A 16,870-nucleotide genomic window follows, 5' to 3' on the forward strand; every position below is an offset into this window, starting at 1 on the left:
ATTTGACTAGTGTGGTGAGTTTTAAATAGATGTGCTCTTGTCTGCTTGTTAAAAGAGTCCTGATCCTATTTCCACTACGGTTGAAGTTTGTAGCACTCTATGGTTAGTAAGTGGTGGGTGCAGGGGATTGTGCCGGTCTTCTCTGGAGGTCTCCCCTCTGGTTCTCAGATATACTAGCTCTAGTAAAAAAGCACCTGCACGCTGTGGGGTGACAGGGCTTGGTGTAAGTGTTTCAGGCCTCCTCTCTTGGTGCTGTGCTGCTCACTTAAGTCAGTCAGTGCTGATGGGTGGGGAAAAATGGTGCCAGCCCTCTCCTGGAAGGGGAGTTCATGCCTGTCACAATTTCCCCTTATGCGTCCCAGGCATCCCTAAGATCTCTGCCTCCACTCTGTGTCTTGGCTATCTGCCCACTCAGCAGTGCAGCAACCTGTGTTTTATTTCAGGCACACCAGCTGAGTTTCAAAACTCTAAACTTTAGAGACCTGGAATGATGCGGACCCACACTGGTCCTGTGGGGGAGGGTCTCGCCACTCTGGGGCTGGTGCTGGTTTGTGCAAAAGGGCAGTTGCACCAACACGCAGGAGCTTGGAGTTTAAAGTGCAGCAAAAAGCCTGAGTCCAGATTAGCTGTCCTCAGCAGGTGCTTCTGCTCCTATGCTTAAGGGGTGGGGGGAATGCAATGATGCCTACGCTGTCTTTTCTCCCCTGAGAGGCAGAGCCACCTCCTCCAGATGTTCCCTGAGAAGGGGGAACTGTCTCTCCCAGTGTGTTCCAAGTGATCCTCATATCGTGCTGTCCACCCTCAGTCCTCTGCATTCCTTCTCCACAGGAAAGTGCAGAGTTTAAATGCTGTCAAAATTAAATTTGCTATATTTAAACTGTATTATTTCTCAACTTCACATTCATAGCTATTATCTAAGAGGAAAAAGTTTAAGAAAATATTAAATTGCTCCTCTGTGATGATGATGTCATAAAGCAAAGCAAAAACAAATATCCTTGCATATTGCTAATGACAGCATGATTTTTTACAATGGGAAAACAACATGGCAATTTCACAGCTTTGTATAAACTCAACAGAATTTAAAATATGTTCACAAAAAATCCTGCACATAAATGTTCACAAGAGTACAATGCATAATAACTAAATGGGTAAACAACTCAAATGCCCATTAGATAATGAAGAGATAAATAAAAGTACTATACCTACACAGTGGAATATTATTCAGCCATATAAAAGAGGGAAATACTGATACATGCTACACTGTGGATGAATCTTGAAACCTTATGCCAAAGAAGCCAGAAACAAAGACCACATACTGTATGATTTCATTTTTATAAAGTATCTTATGAAGGCAAATCTAAATCAATACAGAGAGAAAATAGATCGGTGGTTTCCACGGGCTATGGGAAAGGAGAATGGATCGTGATTGCTAATGGATATAGGGTTTCTTTTTAAGGTGATAAAAATATTCTGGAATTAGATAGTGGTGATGATTGCACAATCTTGTCAATATGCTAAAAAGTATTGAATTGCACATTTTAAGAAGGTGAATTAAGCTTGTGTAGGAACATATTCTGCAGAGTTAGAATAATTAACAGATATATAAAAATGGTTAGTTCAGGATATTTGTCATGGCAAGCGGTTGATAACAACATTAAAAAACATCAAAAGAGAATCTCTGAATACATCCTAAATTATAATAACAAAACTGTCAGTGTGCTTATGCCATACTAGGTTTTGGTTAAGCGCTCTGCATATATGGTCTTTTTATTAATTGTATCAACCTATTTTTGGTAGATATTATTAAGTTCCTCATTCTGTAGGAAAAGAAACAAAGGCATGAGAGACAGTGACATGCCTAAAGTGGCACTGTTTGCATTCCATACCTTGATCAACAACGACACTTTGGAAAATGCAATTCTGCTAAGCAGAGTAAGTGGATTCTGCATGTCTTGTTACACAAGGATGTTTAGACTAACATACTGGGAAGCAACAGAGCACTGTAATCATGTGTTCTGAGGCCACAGAGCAATGTATTACATCCCAGATCTGACATATGTTGGCTCAATCATTGGGAACTGTATTGAATTCCCTGTTGTCAGTTCCTTCTTAGTCAATGAAATTAGGATGATGTTTTCTAAGTTATTATTATTTGATTATTATGTGAAATAACTTTAATGAAATGGTTAGCACAAATTGGAATATAGTAGACCCTATGCAATGGTTAATTTTATGTGTCAATTTGAGTAGGCCACATTATCCAGACATTTCATCAAATATTATTCTAGATATTTCTCTGAAGGTATTTTTAAAGATGACATCAACATTTAAATCAGCAGACTTTGAGTAAAGCAAATTACAATATTATTTTCCATGATATGAGTGAGCCTCATCTAATTAGGTGAAGACCTTAATGGAAGGAAGATTGATATCCCTGGAAAAAGAGGAAATTCTGACAGTAGACTACCTTTGAATGAAAACCGAAACTCTTCTGTGGGTCTTTTAGCCTGCTCGCCAACCTTGTAAATTTTGGACTTGCCAGCCTCCAGTTGTGTGAGCCAAATTCTTAAAATAAATCCCTCATTCTCTCTTTCTCTCTCTTCTGCCCGCCATACGCCTCTCCTCCTCACACATAAACACATACACAGACATATACAGGCACCCTATTGGTTCTGTTTCTCTGGAGAACCCAGAATAATATACCCTAATAAAGTTTGTTATTATTAAAAAGAAAGATACGTTGCCAAAAATATATTTTACAACCCCGTTTTTGTAAATAATAAAGTTTGTGTTTATACACATACCTGTTTCTTACAGAGAAAATTGTTGAAAATGCATATGGGGTGAATAATGGAGAAGTGGTTTCAGACTTTCTATTTTGTGTACGTTTGTGTGGCCTATTGTGATTCATTAAACATATGGCTCTTGTAGTTTGAAGGAAAATGCATATGAAATATTTAAACTTAAAAAATTAAAAAAACCAACAAAGCATAAAACAATTATTACAAACAAAGCACCTAGGAAGAATCTGTTATGTCAATTTGTAGGCAAGGTTACCCTCAGTTGGGCCATATTGAAAGTGAAATGCTAGCAGGAGGAAGGACGGAGTGGTGTTGTGGTCCAAACCCAGACATACAGGTAGAGAATTAGTAGAAAAATCAATGCAATACTGGAATTATCACTTTTTCCCCCCCGAGTCCTCTCTTGGTTTCCAGATACCATTTGTTTTTGTGAATGATTTGCAAAAGTTCTTTAGAGATTCTTATTTTACATAATAATGTCTAAACCGAAACTGACAGAATGAATGCCTGTTTGAACTGCCTGTATAAGAGAATTCAGTATACTGAGTAAAATATCTTCAGCTAATATTTTGATTATCAGGTGAACTGACATATAACATTTATTTTGTTGACATTTGCCTAAATTCTCTAAAAGGTCTCCCTAATAAACAGGCTAATGTTTCTAAGAAAAAAAATGACTTCTTCCTTTTGGTTTTGAAGATCTATAATTTTTTGCTTTAGCCCATATCTGAAAACTAATTCCTGGTGAAAAGTCATATAGAAAATTGATAGCAAAGCCACAAATAGAATCTAGTAATTCTTATTTTCAGGTTCAGACTTTAATCATTGAACCAGACGAGTTGCCACTTTCTCTGACTGATCACCCTTAGTATTTAATCCTTCTTCCAAGATTCCCATTTTTAGAGGTGACATAATTCACAACTTCTGCATGGCTCACATGACAGACAAAGGCATGTGTGGGATTAATTTGCTGAGGATGACAAAAATTACAAAACTGAAATGGTTTGGGAGAATAAACCCAAAGTATGCTTGATATTTTTGAATGGAAAACTGCCAAGAAAATGACAAAGATGCGCAGTGTGTCACTGCAATAATCCGTAGCTTCACTTACTCTATCAAATGTGTACGGTGGTTGGAAAATAGATAGCAAGAAATTATTTACCAGAGATGCTGATGCATAAAGACATATTCAAACTTGAAGAATACATTTCTATCAGCTTGAGGGCTTATGTCCTCAAACCTGCAAGAGCTAAATATTCTATATCCTGAAATTAGTATCCTAAGCTCCATGTAATAGCATAAAAAATGCAATAGCCAGAGTAACAATGCACAGCTGCCACCATGGATTCCAGGGTGCTGTGTACATTCTAAAGGGTGTGGATGCACCTGCTTCCTGAACTGAGGTTAGCAATGGCTGTTGCTTCTTACCTCAAGCCCAGAACTTGATACCATTATTTGTTCCATAAAACGTAACACGGGGGAACAGCATAAGATGCTATTAAAAAGTGATGCATTTCAAATTGAATAATGATTTCCTGTTTGTAATAGAGGTAAGATTATTTTATCTTTTTTAAAAAAAATTATACTGCATTCACCCATCTCATTTAATAGCTCAGCAAATTAAAACACTCTTCTCAATATTCACAGTAAAACATCCATGTCTGATTAAACCTTTGATGAATTGAAATTGGAAGAGATTTAGTATCAAGTCTAGATTAAACTTCATCGTACTTATTTTTTAGATATAGTTTCATAGTATTGTGGTTTGTGTAGGTATGTATTTGTGTGTTTTCCATTTTACTTTACCATGATTTAAAATATTTTTTTTAATGTTTCAATATTTCTGAGAGGAAGAGAACACAGATAGTGGGGAGAGACGGAATGGAAGGAAGACACAGAATCCGAAGCAGGCTCCAGGCTCTGAGCTGTCAGCACAGAGTCCCCACACAGGGCTCAAACCCATAATTTGTGAGATCATGACCTGAGCCGAAGTCAGATGCTCAACTGACTGAACCACCCAGACACCCCTCTAGCATGATTTAGACTAGAAGATGAGACTTATGTAAGAAGATAGCAATGGCAGGGTCTTACATGCAGAGATCTGTTATACGAATTAGAAATAGCACACCTGAATGCTTATCTTGTGAGGGTCCAGTGTTAATGTCATTTATCTGCTCACTGCTGTGTAGTAGTGTAAAAAGACACATATAAATGTCCTTGCAAAGTCTGCTTTTGCAAGAGATGCTGCTTACCTAGTATGTCCAGAGTGGGTACCATAATTATACTTATAACGGGATCCATACTGTCCGTAGTTGTTGTTAATAATATCTAAAAGTCTTCTTTCACAAAGACCTTATAAACTTTAAAAATGGGCTGAATAAAATCATAAGATAGAGTTTACATATGCAGAACATGTATACATACATACATACTCAGCCAAGTATATCTTAACTTTGGAAAATGTATCTGAGACTATATCAACCATTTTTTTCTTCTGAATCCTGGTTTTGTATCACATGATGTTACCTACTGAAATCTCATATTATTTCAAATCCCACCCATTACTCCATTAAAATTGTCATGTCTCTGTTTTTATGTTTTTTTTTTATTTGCTTTAGTATTTATTCCTTGAATATCATATTCTGGATTCCATTGTTAGTCCTTTACATATGATTTTTAATAACATCATGTTCTCAGAGAACCCACCTTTTAGAGTTTGAAATGAGAGATCTAAAGTTCCATTTTGGACTAAAATTTTTGATATTGATACATATTAAGTTTGAAAGAAGTAGGCAGTTTGATAAGTGAGTTTCAAGTTCAGGGAAATGGTTAGTTACGCCTGCAAAATAAGCATCAATGTCAAGCTCTAGAGTTTCAATATTTACAGGTAGGGAAGAAAAGAAGCCAGCAAAGGGGAAGGCATATGGAAGCAGGGGTATAATGGTATCCCAAATGCCAAGTAAGTATTATAGGATGAAAGGAATGAGGAATAGCCAAGTAGAACTGAAAGCCAGTAAGCTGTGGCTTATAATTAGCCATTGGATTTGGCTCTGTGGAGTTGTTATGAACTTGATAAAGCAGTTTCAATGGGGGAGTAGAGATGAAAGGCTGATTACTGTAAATTAAGGAATGAAAAAAAAATTGAGGAAGTGGAGAAAAGTATAGAACATTCTTTCACTTAGCTTTGCAATATTCAAGAAAAAAGGAAAAATAATTGAAATACTAAATAGATCAAGACTTCTGTCAATTTCTTAAGAATTTTTGGATGCTATAATATAGAACTACTAGCAAACACAAACATGAAAATAATAAATATTCTGGTCAGAGAGTTATATAAGATTATTTGTACCACTCATACTAATGCCACATAAGGAAAGATTAGTTTTTAAAATTACTTTTAATTTTTATTTTATTTTTGAGAGAGAGAGAGAGGCAGAGAGAAAGAGAGAGAGAGGAAGAGGAGAGATTAGTTTTTAAAGATCTGGATATGGAGTTTTGCCTTTTGGCCTTCTATAATTTTTAGTTATCTTTAAGTATTTGGCAGGCAATGTAGAAAATGAAGAAAAGCAACTAATCATAAACGTTTGAACAATACGTTTAAAATCTAATTTTAATTTTATTGTAAGTCATTCAAATAAATACAGGGTTATAACAAATTGCATATTAGCACATGCTGCATAATCCTTTGAAGTGTTAAGAATTTCCTTCTATTAACCATAAGATTGTGAGTTATGGTAAAGTATTTTTTATATTATTTTTATACTTTTCTATTCCAGAAAAAAATCTATTCAGAAAAAAAGTAAAGGAGTCTGCCACCTTAGGGTGGTTTATTAGGTATATCAAGAGAAAAATGCAATGAAATTTAAACACGTCAATGAACTTAATTTATTTTATCACATTTGTGTTGTTATTGATTTTAAACTGAAAAATATATAAAACTTTATAATTTGGTCTACATAAAGATATCTTTATCTCTATATTATTTTGTATAATTTACAAAAATATTTGTAATTTGTATAAATTTACACAAGTTACTAGTGTGGATGCCTCGTTAGTAATATATTTTTTCCTCATGAAATAGTGAAATACATCTCCCTATCTTTACCATCTTTACCATCTCCCTATCTCCCATCTAGCAGAGCAACAAGGACAAATGTGCTGGTCTCCTTGTGGTAATAATAGTAACATTGATCATTGTATCTTTCAGCTGGACCTCAGCTTTCTTTGACAAGTTCATTCCTGGAATCTTTTTCTATAAAGTTAGTAATTACTTTTTATAGACTTCCACATGGTATTTCAAGGGAAAGCATTCACTCAGTTATATTAGACATAAATCTTTTGCTGTATATTTTTGGAACGATTTCTAGGAAATCCCGAACTCTGTGTACAAAGGAGATTTTTCAGGACACTCACCCTTTAAAAGACTTTCCTTTGAATGATGCTTGTGATGTTATATTGGGGTGGAGATGCACTGTTCCTTCACTGGTAACATCACTAGCACCTAGGAACTTGCTAGACATACAAATCCTCAAGTCTAACACCAGACCTAGTGAATCAGAAACCCTGTGGGAGGGACTCAGGACTTTGTGGTTTAACAAGCCCTTCAGGTTATTCTGATGTTTGTTAAACTTTGAGATCCTTTGCACAAAGGGAAACCATAGTATAACTAACTGAATCGTTTTGCTTTTTTAAAAACTGTTTTCAGAAAGATGAACATCATTATGATTTCCCCTTTCTGTCCATGAAATTTGTATAGTCTGTATCAGCTGAAAAATTATTCGTAAATTATACAAAGATTAAAGAAATTAAATGCATTGCTCCATTTGCCTTTAGTAAAATTCAAAATTTTATTTCTTGGATTGTTTCTGTTGGTATTATTCACATGGTAAGTTTAGGCACACCTCGTATGTTATTTTTTTCCTTCTAATTATCATGATTTAATATTGTAGAAAGACTGTTCTTTCACTTTATTAAAAATTACCAAAAAATTATAATCTGTGACTATCACAGTGAAATTATACCTATATTTTTATATACATACAAATATATATAATTATAAATATAAATAAATAAATATATATGCCATTCACTTAGCTGTTTTCTATGTTATACACTGGACAGGAGATAAGGATACAGGCTCAAAACCTAATTAAGGCTTCTCTGGCCTTCCTTCTTATGAGTTTATATGCTAATCTTGGAAGTATGACAAGTTCTAGAGGAAAAATGCAAGGCCATGTCTGTGATCATTAGGTTAGAATTCTCTTAGCATGTTTAATAATTTTATTCTGTCTGAAGATGCTGAAGATACTCGGATACAAAGGGGCATGGCTTAGTACCTATCTAATGGAAAGCAACCAAAATGGAAAAGATAACACTTTCTGAAATTACAGAGGCCTTTCTGTAAAGAAGGATCCTGAAACATAGCTTAACATTGGCATAGTGAGGGCTTCAATAGGACAGTGCTTACTCCTTGCCAGTGTTTAGGATGGGAAAGGAGCCTTGAGAGTAACAGAACCCACAAACCTGTGTGGGTGAATAAGCCTAACACACCAGTCAGGTGATAGTACTAAAATGAAGCATCACTAAGGAGAAGTTAAGTGTACTATCAGTAGAATTAATGGAAGGTAATACAGCTAAAAAGACCCATATGAGCAAATGAGAAATATCACCCTGGGGGCTCACAGGAAAAACTGGAACATATTTTAAAATTTATCTGGAGTCCCTTCTATAGCAAATGGATGACTGGTAGAGAAAAGCTTATCACAAATAATGCAGCCTCATTTTTATTCCCTGACTGATCTGGTGGTCCACACAGATAACATTTACATTAGTGTCCAAATAGCCACTAGGCATTGGCTAGCTGGAGTGGGGTTGTGTCTAAACACAGTATTCTCTTGAAGAATACTGGATACTTCTTTCTGTTTATAATGACATGATGAGACTGAATTGCAACCTTTGAACAGTTGTCCAGCTATGGCTTGATGGTTTTTCTTTCCCCTATTAAATATGTTATCTTCGGGGCGCCTGGGTGGCGCAGTCGGTTAAGCATCCGACTTCAGCCAGGTCATGATCTCGCGGTCCGTGAGTTCGAGCCCCGCGTCGGGCTCTGGGCTGATGGCTCAGAGCCTGGAGCCTGCTTCCGATTCTGTGTCTCCCTCTCTCTCTGCGCCTCCCCCGTTCATGCTCTGTCTCTCTCTGTCCCAAAAATAAATAAACGTTGAAAAAAAAATTAAAAAAAATATGTTATCTTCTCTTAGGGATTGCTTTTCTATTACCTGACTCTTTTCCTTCTTTCCCCTTTTCTTAATAAAAACATAATAATACCTCCTTTTAGCTTTTTATCTATTTTCTTTCACATTATCTATTTAGTGGGAAGGTTATGTGGATCTAGGCTGACCATGTTGGATGTTTAAGGCTGGTATAAGATGAGAGTGCCTGTTGGCTACAACCAAGGAATGCAAGAGTGGTTAAGATAAATAGAAGCAGATTTCCTTCCTTCCTTCCTTCTTTCCTTCCTTCCTCCCTTCCTCCCTCCTTTTCTTTCTTTCAAGGCAAAGAGGACCTGAGGAATATATGAGATTCAAAATATGGAACTGAAGGCCCCAAAAGCTGGAGCAGACAAGATCAAGCCCCGTGAGACTGGAAATGATGTGCAGGAATGTTGTCTGTGTAGGTAACAGAAAAAAATAGGCATTTGACTCTGATGAATCCATTACATTTTTCTTCTAAAGAGCAACATTGAGAAAGACCTCAAAGATGAAAAAATATCATTTGGCATTTTAATTAATGGTTTGCTAACTTTTAGAATCAAAGCTCCTTTGTGTATAATTATTTTATAAGAATATTTATCATATCACTCAGATTGACATATCCTAAATTCACATGTCTAGTCATACATATGTAATCTGCTAAAATCTGTTAAATGAAGATGTATCAATATCATGTAGATTATATTATAGAAACTAAGCCTGTGTCTGTAAATTAGGTCATATTTTCATACAGTGTCTAATGCTCAACAATAACTATGGATATTTTAGGAAACATTTTTATGTGTATTTATTTATTTTGAGAGAGAGAGAGAGAGCACATGTAAGTGGTAGAGGGACAGAGGGAGAAGGAGAGGGAGAACCCCTGTTGTCAACACAGACCTGGATGTAGGACTCAAACTCACAAACCATGAGATCATAACCTGAGCCGAAACTAAGAGTCGCACACTTACCAACTGAGTCACCTGGGAGCCCCAACTTTCCTTTTTAATATATTAGTCAGAAATATTTGAATGTGTGATATATATCTTCATCTTGTCTTATAACTGTCACAAGCCATAAAAGCATCAGATAAAAGTATTATATTTAGGGGAACCCTAATGGGCTTAAATTACTGAAGACAGGTGCCTCCTGGAAAATGCAGCATTATACATTTGATTTGCAAACCTTTTCTTTGTGGCTAAGTGCATTAATATGAGTGCTAAAATGCTTTTATTTTCTTTCCATGCTTAAAGACGTGGTGCCAAATGAAATATATTTCATAAAATAAATTATGGAAACATGCCTACCAAGGCTGAATGGTGTCATTGAAAAAATATATATATTTGAACATATTACATTTATTGTGTTTATTTTGTATGTGAAAGGTTAATTGTATCAGAGGCTTAGTTGTAATTCCAAATAACAAAGCCATATATCCATAAGTCAGAAAAGGGTGACTAAGAATCCCATTAACTAATCCATTACATTAGCTAGTTATCATTAACCCAATAGCTGGCACAACGCTGACAGAGCTTAAAGCCAAGTAGTTGTCACAGTCACAGAGATCAACTCAATGAACCAATTTATGTTTAAGTTATAGACAAACTATTGATTTTAAAACCTACCTCATTGGACTCACCTCTGTAGAAGCTATCCAATGCTATATTATTAAGTGGATATATATGAAATCTCCAAGAAAAAAATATTAGTAACTTTTATAAGATAGATCATAAATTTGCAATTAAGCAGAAACACCTTTGTGTTTTCCTATAGGATATCAAAATATTTCTAAACACCAAAGGTTTTATAATTTCATTAGCATTCTGAGAAAAATAGCCCTACTAGAAACAAAACTCAAAATATCTACACAGAAAATTTCAAAGAAACAACCCTTCTTTATGGGAAAATGGCAACCACACTGTTTTCCAAATACACCTCTCTGGGGCATATCCCACATCTCACCATATTCCATCCCTAACTTTATTCCTCATCTTAGTCCAATCTGGTCCAAGTTCTCCCATCAAACTTGCTCTTTTCAAGGTCAGAATCTCTATTTTTCCAAATCCATTGGATGCTTTAGCCATTTCACTCAGGTTCTAAACAAGATCTGATATTAATCACTCTGTCCTCTTCATGCTCCACATATACATATATACTTACAGTATATATATATATATATATATATATATATGTAAAATATTCACAATGAATATATAATGTATGTATATATACATGCATTATATGTATGTATGTGAATATATATGTATAACATTCACAATAATATAATAGTATATATATATATGTATAATATTCACAATGAATGAAAAATACACAGTCATTTAGTTACATTCAGAGCATGGAATAATTAATACAGATGTTCAAGACAAGTAGTTATACACTTTTACTAAGACACAGGTATTTTTTTTTAACTTTTGAAAGATGTTTATATTAAGAGTATTTTAACATGAAGGAAGAAAAGTAGCTTAAGCTTCTTTTAGCCTCAATATGGGTGTATGGGTATACACGTGGTAAAGTGATACCGTTGCAGTTATCAATTTTCTATTTTTGTATAGTTTGTATATGTCTGAGGATATAAAGTTATTTTGTAAAAATCCAGAAAATCATTTTATATTAAATAATATGAAATTTAAAGTGTAAATAGAGTGGATCTCAAAGTCATAGTCTTCAAGATCCATATGAAATATACAATTATTTTTGGATTCTGAAATCCAGAAAACAATTCAGATACAGAGTTTCAAACTCTATTTTTATACATGTGGGAGAGAATAATAGTGCCTATTGCTCTCAGCCAAATACAAATTGCCTTATTACTTCATTGATCTTAAAATTCATACTCAGAATTATGTTCTTTTGTGTTTTCTGACATCACTGTTTTGATTATGAAAAAGACTTAAGTCTTTCCTTGGGTCATGGGGCTTCACTCTTATCAAGATCTGTAGCAATTTCCCCTTAAGATACCTTTCCCAGGGACTTTTTATCGCTTTCCCAAGTAAAAAAGAGCTAATAATTGTGGCTTTAATCATCTTTGTCCTACTCAATTCCCTTTTTATCTGTTTTCCTACTCTAGAGGACATTCATAATTTACTTATTTTTTGTTTCATGAAGGCGGTAACATACATTATCACAAAACTCAACTGAATAATCCAGAATGATTATAGCAGGTTAGTATTTGCTTAGTCCATGAATCAGAAAATAGGACCTCATCTCAATGTAGCTACTATTTATCTATATAAACTGTTTACAATTTTGGCTTTAATTTCCTAACCCTCAAAACAAAATCAATTGTCCAAGGTAGCTTTCAACTCTAATAGCTACTGACCTGACAATTATATGATATGAAAATGTTATTCCCTTTTAAGATACAAATATAACTCATTTTATTGCACTTGGCTGTATTGCACTTCACATGTATTATAAACAGGTTTGTGGCAACCCTGCATTTAGCTAGCCTATGTGTATCCATATTTTCCAATAACATTTGCCATTTGCTCACTATGTGTTTCTCTGTCATATTTTGGTAATTCAATGTTCTAAACTTTTTCATTATTATTATATTTGTGGTGGTGATCTGTGATCTTTTATGTTACCACTGTAATTATTTTGAGGTGCCACAAACCACACCCATTTACAACTCAACTTAATCAATAAATGTGTCTGTTTTGACTGTTTCACTGACCAACCATTTGCCCATGTCCCTCCCTCTCCTTGGGCTTCCTTATTCCCTGAGACACAACAATATTGAAATTGGGCCAGTTAGTAAATCTACAATGGGTTGGAAGTGCTCAAGTGAAAGGAAGAGTCCTATGTCTTTCACTTTAAATCAAAAGCTACTAATGATTCAGTTTAGTGATGAAGATAGGCTGAAAATTAGGCCTCTTGCATCAAACAGTTGGCCAACTTGTGAATGCAAAGTTCTTGAAGGAAATTGAAAGTGTTAATGTAGTGAACACATATATGACAAGAAAGTGAAACAGGCTTATTGTCGATATGGAGAAAGTTTTAATGATCTGGATAGAAGATCAAACCAGCCACAACATTCCCTGAAACCAATGCCTAATCCAGAGTAAGGACCTAACTCTCTTCAATTCTATGAAGGCAGAGAGAGGTGATGCAAAGCTGCAGAAGAAAATCTGAAGCCAGCAGAGGTAAGTTCATGAGGTTTAAGGGAAGAAATCATCTCTGTAATGTAAAAATACAAGGTAAATCAGCAAGTGCTGAAGTAGATGCAGAAGCAAGTTATCCAGATGACCCAAGATAATTACTGAAGGTGGCTACAATAAACAACAGATGTGCAACGTAAACAAAACAAAACAAAATCTTGAAGAAGATCCCATCTAGGACTTTCATAGCTAAAGATGAAAAGTTAATGCTTGGCTTCAGTCAATGCCAGCTTCAGAGGAAAGGCTCTCTTGTTAGGGGTTAATACAGCTGGTGACTTTAAGCTGTACCCAATGCTCTTTGACCATTGTGACAATCCTAGGGCCCTTAAGAATTATGCTAAATCTACTCTGCCTGTGCTCTATACATCGAAAAACAAAGTCTGTATGACAGCACATCTGTTTATAACATGACTTACTGAATCTTTTAAGTGCACTGTTGAGAACTAATGCTCAGAATAAAAGATTCCTTGTAAAATATTACTGCTCATGAGCAATGTACCTACTCATTCGAGAGTTCTGATGGAGATGTATGATGAATTAATGTTGTTTTAATGCCTGCTAACATACAACACACAATCTGTAGCCCATGGTTTAAGTAGTAATTTTGACTTTAAAGTCTTCTTTTTGAAGAAATACATTTTATAATACAAATGCTACCATAGATAGGGATTCCTCTGATGGATCTAGGCAAAGCAAATTGAAAACCTTAACTCATCATTGTAGATATCAGTAAGAAGATTTGTGATTCATGGGAAGAGGTCAAAATATCAACATTCACAGGAATTTGGAAGAAACTGATCTCAACCCTCATGTATGAGTTTGCGGGGTTCAAGAGTTCGATGGAAAAAGTAACTGCACATATGGTGGAAATAACAGAACTAGAAGTGAAACCTGAATATGTGGCTAAATTGTTTCAATCTCATAAAACTTGAATGGATGAGAAGTTGCTTCTTACAGGTGAGCAAAGAAAGTGGTTTTATGAGATAGAATCTATGCCTGATGAAGATGTTTATGAAGATCTTGAAACTGAAACAAAATTTGGAATATTGCATAACTTAGTTGATAAAGCAGTAGCAGGGTCTGAGAGGATTGACTCTAGTTTTAAAAGATATTTAAAAGATATTCTACTCTGGGTAAAATGCTAACAAACAGCATCACACGCTGGTAAAGGGAAGTGTCAACTGATGAGGCAACTGTCACTTTTATTTTAAGAAGTTGCCAGAGCCACCCCAACCTTCAACAATCACTACCCTACCCAACCTTCAACAATCACTACCCTATCAGTCAGCAGCCATCAACATTGAAGCAAGACCCTCCACCAGCAAAAAAGATTGATTGAAAGCTCAGACAATGGTTCACATTTTTCAGGAATAAAAGTACTTTTAAATTAAGGTATATATATATTTTAAATGCAATACTATTGTATACTAAATGGACTACAGTGTAGTGTAAACATAACTTTCATATGCACTAGGAAACCAAAAATTCATTTGGCTAACTTTTTTGCGATATTTATTTTATTGCAGTGGTATGAACTCAATCTGGCAATATCTCTGAAATACGCCTATATTCATAACAATTAACAACATTCATTGCATTTAAAACATATGTTCCCTTTGAAAACAATTAGTGCATTTGTCTGTTACTGAAAATCTTCGACGACAGTAATGAATGAAACAAAAGGATTTGTTTCATATATGAACCTAGAATTCTGAGAAATTCCCATTTGTGCTTTGTAAGTCAGTCTAGGATTTGTGCCATTGCTGTTTCCTCCAGGAAGTACCAAGATAAATAGTTTGCATAACATAAATGATTTTCTCCTCTCCTAAGCTGCTGCCCAAATGATCTAAAGCCAGGATATGTATGCATGTATGTGTGTGTGTGCGTGTGCATACGTGTGTCTAAAATAGCTAATGGACATTATTGTTAAGAAATGGCTTGATTTTAGAAAAATTCAAATCATATTTTATTTGTTCAAATACAATCACATTCACTACCTTGAACTTCAATAATTTACAGTCTTTAATATCAAATAGACAATAAGTTAAATATATTTTTAATTAAGTAGGCTGGTAAGATAGGTGAATTCTGTATCATTACCAAATCACTATCTCGGCTAGAATCTGAATGGCAATTTTCAGTAATTTTTTTAACTTGTATAGTATAGTAAGAACTCAAGACTTAAATTTAATTCATTGATCTAACCAAGCTGTTTTACTAAGACAAGGTATTTAATATTATACAATCATTTATTAATTCAATGACTATTATAGTTGGAAGGTATCTTAAATGTTGAAAAATAGGGAGATATTCCCGAAAGGTACCAGAAATTTGAATGTCATTATTGAGCATTATGGTTCCCATCTCAACTGTTTTACATCATTAGACACCTCTAATATGCTCTTCAGGAGTCCTATCATTCACATAAAACACAATCATTTTAGTTTCCTTTCCTTTTTTCTTTTTTTTAAAATAAAATAGCATTCTTTCCCTCTTTTTTTATACTACAGATGGAACATTTGCTCAGTCTCAAAAACAGAAGTAAATACTAATTAGAAGTACTTCTGCTTTGTCCACTTCATTCCTTCATATACCCATTTATTCATTCAAACATTCTTTCAAATATTCATTTCATAAACATTTAATGTGTGGTGTCACTATTCCAGGAATAGCTCTAGGTAAATAACAAACACATCTGTATTCATCAGGTACTAATAATTGGAAGCTCTAAGCCCAGCACCACTCAATTCTAAAGCCAGCAACAAGTTCTTAGGTCCTAAGAGATGAAACTTGATATCTGTTATTGTTATATGCTTTGTAGCCATTGTCCTGGGGTAAATCCAACCACCTGTATACACATTAGGCTAAGGAGCTTCCACTAAAATTCTACCTTCCAAATTTACATAAGTGGATGTTTTTCTAAGTTGAATAATCACAGTGTAATTCTATATTAGGACTGGAGTCAAGATCTATTCAAGAAGACCTGATGTAGCTGAAAAATCCAGTATCACCTCTTCAACTATGTTAGTGAAGTATAACAACAGAAGGCACGATGCAGAGATCCACAATGCTGTTATTACAAAATATTCCAAAAGTATTCATGCATATCCAATTGTGTCTGGTCCTGACTTTCTGTCTCATGATAGCCTGAAGGTTACCATCAGTTGAAAAGGAATGCTTCTTTTGGACCTGTGACTTTAGTACTCACTAGTGAACCACAGGACTTGTATGTTAGTTCTTTTCCATTGTTGATGCCAGTTTGTGCTTGCTTCCCTGCTCTCTCTCTCTCTCTCTCTCTCTCTCTCTCTTTCTTGCCTTTCATGAATTCTCAGGTGAGGTAAGACCTAAGATGTTACAATATTTTTGTTCAGAAAGAGGCCCTGATTCTGAACCCTGGTCCCATAGTTAATAACACTCAATTAGAGCTCAATTTGTGTCATGTTTACCAATTGCAGCCAACTTAGAAGTATACAATACAGCTTGCTAGATGTCAGAGTTCTTTGCTGATTTCATCTATCAACAAGCAAATAATTTGTTTCCAATAAAATAGATACTTCTCAAGAATTTTTGTGAGAATACAAAAACCAAATATGACATAACTGACATGCACTAAAAATGCTTTATGCTCATATATTGTATT

The sequence above is a fragment of the Lynx rufus genome, unplaced genomic scaffold (genome assembly GCF_022079265.1).
Source record: "Lynx rufus isolate CCGP_SWC_20201006 ecotype Redwood Valley unplaced genomic scaffold, mLynRuf1.p SCAF_1, whole genome shotgun sequence".
NCBI classification, from domain to species: domain Eukaryota; kingdom Metazoa; phylum Chordata; class Mammalia; order Carnivora; family Felidae; genus Lynx; species Lynx rufus.